The 7,594-nt window shown below is 36.0% G+C and overlaps 1 pseudogene; it reads left to right on the top strand.

The window, feature by feature from the left end:
• Nucleotides 1–894: 894 nt before the first annotated feature.
• Nucleotides 895–7,267, top strand: LOC113348817 (annotated as a pseudogene).
• The last annotated feature ends 327 nt before the right edge of the window (nucleotides 7,268–7,594 follow it).

The following is a 7,594-nucleotide window of genomic DNA, read 5'->3' as shown; positions in this document are numbered from 1 at the left end:
ATCGGTTTATGTGGTTATGAACAAAAACCGATTGTCGTACCCAATTCGGGGGTTTTACCTAGAATCGGTTTATGTCGTGCTATCGAATAAACCAATTCTGGGTTAAAGTTTTGAAAATATTTCCCTTTTTGGGCGATTGGGACATGCCAATACATGTTTGTAGATCGTTACAACTCATACCTGTTTATTAAGAGCATTATCACCTTCTTCTTCCCGACGAAATTGTTCTTGTGCTTGAATAATATCCTCAAGCATTATTTGGTTGACATTCTCTTCTTCATTCAACAAATTATCCAATTCGGTAGGATCGAAATCATGATAATCTGATGCACCCACTTCATCATCACTACTAGAGTCTTCATCATCACTATAAAGTTTCATTTTTGCTAACAAAATTACAAACCCTAGTGTTTTCTTTTTTTCCTCTACTTCTTCTTTCCCTCCAAACCTTAAAAGAGGAAATGAATTTCTACTCTAATCCTAACACTATAATCAAACTCAAACACTAATTAATTTAACTAATATTAACTTAATTAATCATCACTAATTTAATAAAGGTATACTACCTCCATTTCTGGAAAAGAGATATTTTCATTTTTTTCAATTTGACATATTTTAAGGGGTTTCTAGAAATTAGTTGTTAGTGACCCTATTTTGTCATGTAGCTATAGGCCCCAATTAAGTGGCATATGCCCCAATTTAGCCAGGCAAAGATATTGAGAGAACCTCATGGATATTTAGTATTTTGTAGAAAGGTACAGGAACAACAAAACTTCCCAACAAGGTAACAACTATGTGCGTTCCTGACTCAGTGTGACCCGTCCAGTCACCAGTACCGATTCTTACCAAATATACCCTCCCCAGTTGAGTTAGTTACAGTACGTTTGGGTTGGGTTAGGCTATATGCGTTTGGCTGATGGAAATGGTGGTAGGTTATGAAATCCTGTTCTACAGTTCTTCAACCCTCTTCTATAGCCGTATCACGATTCACGACCTTGATCCAATTGAATTAGAGAAGAATCAATATATCGATGATGAATTCAAAAATGGAGTTGGGTTGACATGCGACGAAGAGTAGAATCTTAAATTTCCTTCCTTCATCAAATACAATCAGTTCTTCATGTTACTCGGCATATCTTCAAGAAAGGTTGAATTATGTCAAAAGAGTATGTGTTATTATATATGTTTATTTCAAAATTGGATATACTTTAGGGTTTCATAGAGGTTTTTGAAATGGATTTTGTTTACATAGGGTTCCCAATAGGAACTGTAAATTAAGAAAATTGATTTTGTTACTTAATGTCTAGAGCATTTAGTTGTTATTGATAATTTGTATGTAAATCTGGTAGATAAACATTCCTGTTTAGGTGATTCATATAATTAGAAGAGTGATTTAGAAGAACAATTGATTAATCCATTTTATATGCTAGGGAAACTCCTGGTATAGTTCCACTTCCACAAGCTATTTTGGAAACTAGGAGTTTAATATAGTTCGATTTAAAATGTCAAGATTAGCTGAAGCAGCTATGGAAAATGTAGCTTCAAATGATAAGTTGCTAACACCCAAGCAAAGCTAAGAAACTAGGAGTTTGGATTCCTACAGCTATACTTGTCTTTAAACCAAGGTTTTAATGTCTAGCACCAATTTGGCCCGGGCTTAATATATATAAGAGAATCCCTCTACATGGCACGTTGCGCATTCTTCGGTTGATCACTGAGGGAAACAACCGATACTTATTCTACCTATTGTTCCTGGAAAGGGCATGCGATAGATCCAATATATATAACTAGATTGCCCGTGCAATATGTAAGAAATAAAGATACATTACATATTTTGATGCTTAGATGTTGTATAAGTCGATAGAATTGTCATTTGATCTATAATTTTCACTACTTTTTAGCCGTCCTTCCCAAGCAAGCTAAAATGTGCTAATTCATCAATGTCCTTAATTGTTGTTGGAGGTGGATTCTAGGATCTTTTATAATCATATCATATCCATAATAGCGGCGTACTTCTTTTATCGGGGATTTTAAACCTCATGTTGTCATGGCAAGAAGATTTATTTTTTTAATCTTTACTTCCACTTTGCTCTGATGATTTGTTTGTAGTGTTATTTAGATTCATCGGTATGCAAAGTGCAGTGTTGGCATATGTTCATTCTTTCTTTTATGCTAGTGTTGGGTTGTTTCATAGAAGTTAATGTCTTGATATGTTATATGTTTCTGCAAATCAACATCACATATGTGATACGTATTTTTGTCTATCATTCTTGTACTGTCATTCTTACAACTTCTCTTATGTCTTGCAGATGGCGTTATCATTTCAATATCATTTAAATAAATTTCAGGAACAAGTCTGCGTTGTGCATAAGATAGAGACAAGATGAGACAAGTAATAAGTCTACGAGAAAGTTTGCATATTGGATTATGTCCGGCTAATAGCTATTTCATTTTCTAGAAGGAAAGCTCCGGTTTTGTGGGTAAAGAATTGCTTCATATTAGAGTTGAGAATAAGCATTTGGTTAGATCTTATTAGTATATAATCTTTAATTCCGGGAAAATGGTACTTTTACTCTTAGCCTACGACCGAAAGAATATGTTCATTTATGTACTGACATTGCCATTTGTTTTCATTCTTCAGTTGTGTGATTTTTATTATTTTTTTTATTCTATTTTGAATAACTTGTTTTTATAAAGAGTTAGCGTGACTTGGATTTTTTGGATACCCGCGAAGTATATAGCTCTCCTAATGCCAAATCTCACTAAAATTATGATGAATATATGAAATTAATATGCAGTTAATAATTTTGCACCTATAATGATTTAACTACCATTGATATATAGCTGTCATTGTTTTCTGCAGGTTTCCAGCACTATGGGGGATACAATTTGAATGGAAACATGTGTACGAAATGGTAAGTACTACCCATCTATCTTTTACCTTATTTTTGTTATTATATTGCAATCGAAAGACTAGGAACATATTCTTGTTCATCCACCAGCAACGTACCAGTTTACTGCAAAGGCATTGAAAGGATTTTGCCGAGTCAGATTAAAATACTTAATACTAGTATTTAAGTACTCCGGACCAAAATAGTCTCACTTTGTATTTGTCGGACTAAAATAGTTAGGTATCGATCTTACGGAATAATATTAAATTAGTTAGGTAAGTTTCGTATCTAGAAATTTAAATTAGTTACGTGTTTAGGAAAACACTCATAGTACCTCTCAAAGTTTGGAATTTATAGAAGAAAATTGTTTTACACTTTTGTTATGAATGAGACAAAAAGAACACGAGTATGCATTCACATACCGGAAAAATTACAGCTTTTCTGAAAATGGGGTTCATTTTCAAGTTTCTGTTCGATTGTGAAACCTGAGGTGGGTTTAGCACATTGGTTTTGAGCTATTTCAGTTCGGGACTTTTTTCACTTTGATTCTGAAGTCAGAAGTGGGTTATTGATTTGCTTCTTGGTGGTGGTTGCTTGGAAACTTGAAACTGATCAGTGAATTTGGTAGCATTTTTCACTTAGTTTCTGAAGTGGGTTTTGATCTTTATTTCTCTGTTAACTGTTTAGTGATGAATAATAAGCATTAGATATACTGTAATGGAGGGTTCATCAGAATTGGGTTTGGAGAAGTATAAAATTTCCAAACGAATGCAATTGAATGCCTCTTATGGTGGTTCAGGTGACAAACTTGATTCAGTTCATGGAGGAAGGTTGATTTATCAAGAGCTAATGGAGTGTATGAAAAGGGTCATGTTACTTTGAGAAAATGGTTGGATAGATCAGAACGACTAATAGACCACCATGAATGTCTGCATATATTTAAACAAATTGTAGAGATAGTAAGCATATCACATTCACGAGGCAAGGTTGTTCACAATGTTCGACCTTCTTGTTTCATATTATCCTCTTCCAATTTTGTATCCTTCGTTCGATCCTCTTCGAATTCTAGTCTTGAATCAGATGACTTGGGTAACGGAGAGTCTCCACTGGAGAAACCTCCGACAGGTGCTCCAGAGAACACAGACGACAGAGAAATGGAAGACTGCAGCAATGCGGCAGACGTAGAGGAGTCGAAGAAAAACACCAAAATGAACCGAATTATGCTTATGGAGCGTAGCTGGTACACTAGTCCGGAAGAGATTGCTGGGGCGCCAAGTTCTTTATCTTCAGATATTTATTGTCTGGGAGTTCTTCTTTTCGAGGTTAGTGTTCGAATGCACTTGCTGCTAAGTTTATTGCTGTTCGCAGTCATCATGATTACGCCTTGAACCAAATTCCCTCCTCTTTTTTCACAGTTGCTCTGTACATTTACTTAGGTTGCAGAAAAGCTCAGAACTATGTCCAATTTGAGACATCGAATTCTGTCCCCTAATTTGCTGTTGAATTGTTCAAAGGAAGCTTCATTTTGCCTATGGTTATTACACGCTCAACCGAATACTCGGCCCAAGATGATGTGAGTTCCCCTTATGCAAGTTTTGAATTTCAATTGGTTGTGTATCTCGGTCCTAACTTGCGTATCTTCGAACGATAGGCTAAGAGCTTGTATTACATGTTTTGATCATTTTCATTTCCAGCATTTATCTATTGCATGACACCTTTGGTTATGGCATATGCAACAGTGAGGTACTACAGAGTGATTTCCTTAGTGAACCAAAGGATAACTTGGATGAGGCTGATGCTTCGACTAAGCTAAAGGAAAAAATAGATGAACAGGAATTGCTGCTCAAATTCCTTTTGGAAGTTCAACAAAGAAAAAGAGAAGCTGCTAATAAGTTGCATGATGCAATTTATTGTCTTTCGTCTGACATCGATGTTTTAAAACAAAAACTGATTCTTAAGATTAAGAGCAAGGGAGGTTTATATCCAATACTAAGAAAGGATGATCCGCTGGTCTTGAAGGATGCGGATCAACTTTCACTAGACCATGTATCTAATGATGATTTAGCTAGCTTTGGGACCCGAAAACGGTGCAGAACAAAGTTTCAAATTCATGGTCACCAAGAAGAAGAACTCAACAAGCATTTAAGTGAATTTCAGTTATCAGAGATGCATTCTGGTAAGCTGGAGATTATTATGCCAAAAAGTTCTCGATTAATGGAAAACTTTCCTAAACTGGAGTCTGCCTATTTCTCCACAAGGTGTAGGATAACCAAACAAACAGAAAAACCAGTGAATAGAGTTTGCCAGAAGAGTACTAATGGCAAAGGGTCTACTGCTCTAACTGAAGGAAGTTCAGTAGATAATTCGGTTTCCAAGGGGAAAAGTGAGTGGATAAATCCGTTCCTGGAAGGCTTATGCAAATATCTATCTTTCAGCAAGTTAAAAGTCAGGGCAGAACTCAAACAAGGAGACTTGCTAAACTCCTCTAACTTAGCAAGTTAATAGGAAAATAAAAATCTTTGAATGCGATATGATCGTAAGAGAAGACCGTGAAATTCACTATCCTATAATGGAGATGGCTAGTAGATCAAAGCTTAGTAGTATTTGCTGGAATAGTTACATCCAAAGTCAGATTGCTTCAAGTTATTTCGAAGGAGTGGTGCAGGTAGGAAAAAGACTTGTTCCTCCAGTCACTTTTACATCTTTCTCTTAATTGTGAGATAATTTTGGTATCGCACTATAACTTTTGCTTCTTTTTCAGATATGGGATGTTACTCGAGGTCAAGTCTTCATGGAGATGAGGGAGCACGAGAGGCGCGTATGGTCAGTGGACTTCTCATTGGCTGACCCAACAAAGTTGGCTAGTGGTAGTGATGATGGTGCAGTTAAGCTATGGAACATAAATCAGGCAAGTCTATTTTTGCACTTGGTGGATGTCAGCTTTGAAACTAAACATACTGCTGTATAGTCGTGCAGTTGTCGTTATAATGTGCTAATCTGTCTGGAAGCACAATAAGTTATTTTCTCTGCATTTCAGGGAAGAAGCATCTGTACCATCAAAACAAAGGCTAATGTTTGCTGCGTTCAATTCCCTCCAGATTCTTCATGTTCACTAACAGTTGGTTCGGCTGATCATAAGATTTACAGTTACGATCTTCGTAGCACGAGAACACCTTTAAGTACTCTAATTGGGCATACAAAGACTGTGAGCTATGTCAAGTATGTAGATTCAACAACACTAGTTTCTGCATCAACGGATAATTCATTGAAGCTTTGGGATATGTCAGCGGGCACATCACACATAATTGATAGTCCTCTCCAGACGTTCACTGGACATATAAATTCAAGGGTAATGTTTATTTACTTACTCGAGAAACTGGAATTGGCACACAGGTTCTTGTTTCGTTTTTCTTAGTTTACTTTTTCATTGCTGATACTTGTTTTTGCTTGTCCTCAGAATTTTGTGGGTCTATCTGTATATGATGACTACATTACCACAGGCTCGGAGACGAACGAGGTATTGGACATGTCAACTTATGATAAATGTGAATTCGGCAAATATTAGTACATACCACTAAATTCTTTCTGACACAGATATTCATTCGTGACAGGTTTTCATCCACCATAAAGCTTTCCCTATGCCAGTGCTGTCTTTCAAGTTCAACAACACAGATGCACTTTCATGTCAAGATGTAGAAGAACCGTTCATCTCATCCGTCTGTTGGCGAGACAAATCCACTTTGCTCGCTGCTAATTCCGCTGGCAATATCAAACTTCTTGAGATGGATTAACTTGTTAATTATTATAGAAACACGGTGAGAATATAAAACTGTAATTAAGAAGACTTCACATGGTAAGCAGCAAAAAAGAATCGATATCTGGATTGAGTATTCTGACATTTTGAGTCGCAATTCTATACTGGATCCTCTAAACCGTGTTGTTTGCCTTCTGTTATCAACAGGTTTTTGCTGGAATCAGTTTTGCAAATTGGGATTTAGAAGCATGGTCAAGATTTTTGAGCTATAGTCTGCTACACATCTGTATTTACTAGTATCCATAAAGAAATAACACGTCCTGTTGAATTAACTATACAGTCAACATTGATTCCGTACTCTACGGTTAATGTTGATTCGGATCAGTTTAACTTAATCTTGGACCTGCTTTTAATCATATAAGTCGGTATAATTTTTCTTTTGGTTGTAGGCTTATAGCCCTTCCCCGGCTCTTTTTTCTTCCTTCCGCCTGATATTCAAATCACTTGAGAATCAGTTTCTATACTAGAAATTACTGTATAGTTATGCGATTCAGTATCTTTGACACTGTATTCAGCATTGAATTGTGCAATATAAAGTTCTTGTACATTTGACGTTAGTTAATCGTGCGAAATGAAAAATCAAATCAATTCTATTGTGAAAGGCATGCACCACATGAACTTTGTATTTTTATGGGCATGGATATTTATATGCATTTGCCAAACTACAAACCGCTCCCCAAAGATGCCTTGTCACATGTTATATTTTTGGACTGACCATAGATAGTTTACAATATTGTATTGCACGCTTTTAAACATGTTTGTATTCACTTTGAAAACCAAAATTGATTTGTTTAGGGATGGATTTACACGTCGAATAAGTGGCTAGTATCATCTTTTGGGGTGAGTTTATAAGTTTAGGAGAGAAATCTAAATCTTGTATTATTGCCTG

This window comes from Papaver somniferum, chromosome 2, assembly GCF_003573695.1.
Source record: "Papaver somniferum cultivar HN1 chromosome 2, ASM357369v1, whole genome shotgun sequence".
Lineage (NCBI taxonomy): Eukaryota > Viridiplantae > Streptophyta > Magnoliopsida > Ranunculales > Papaveraceae > Papaver > Papaver somniferum.
This window is presented reverse-complemented; position numbering and strand designations above follow the sequence as displayed.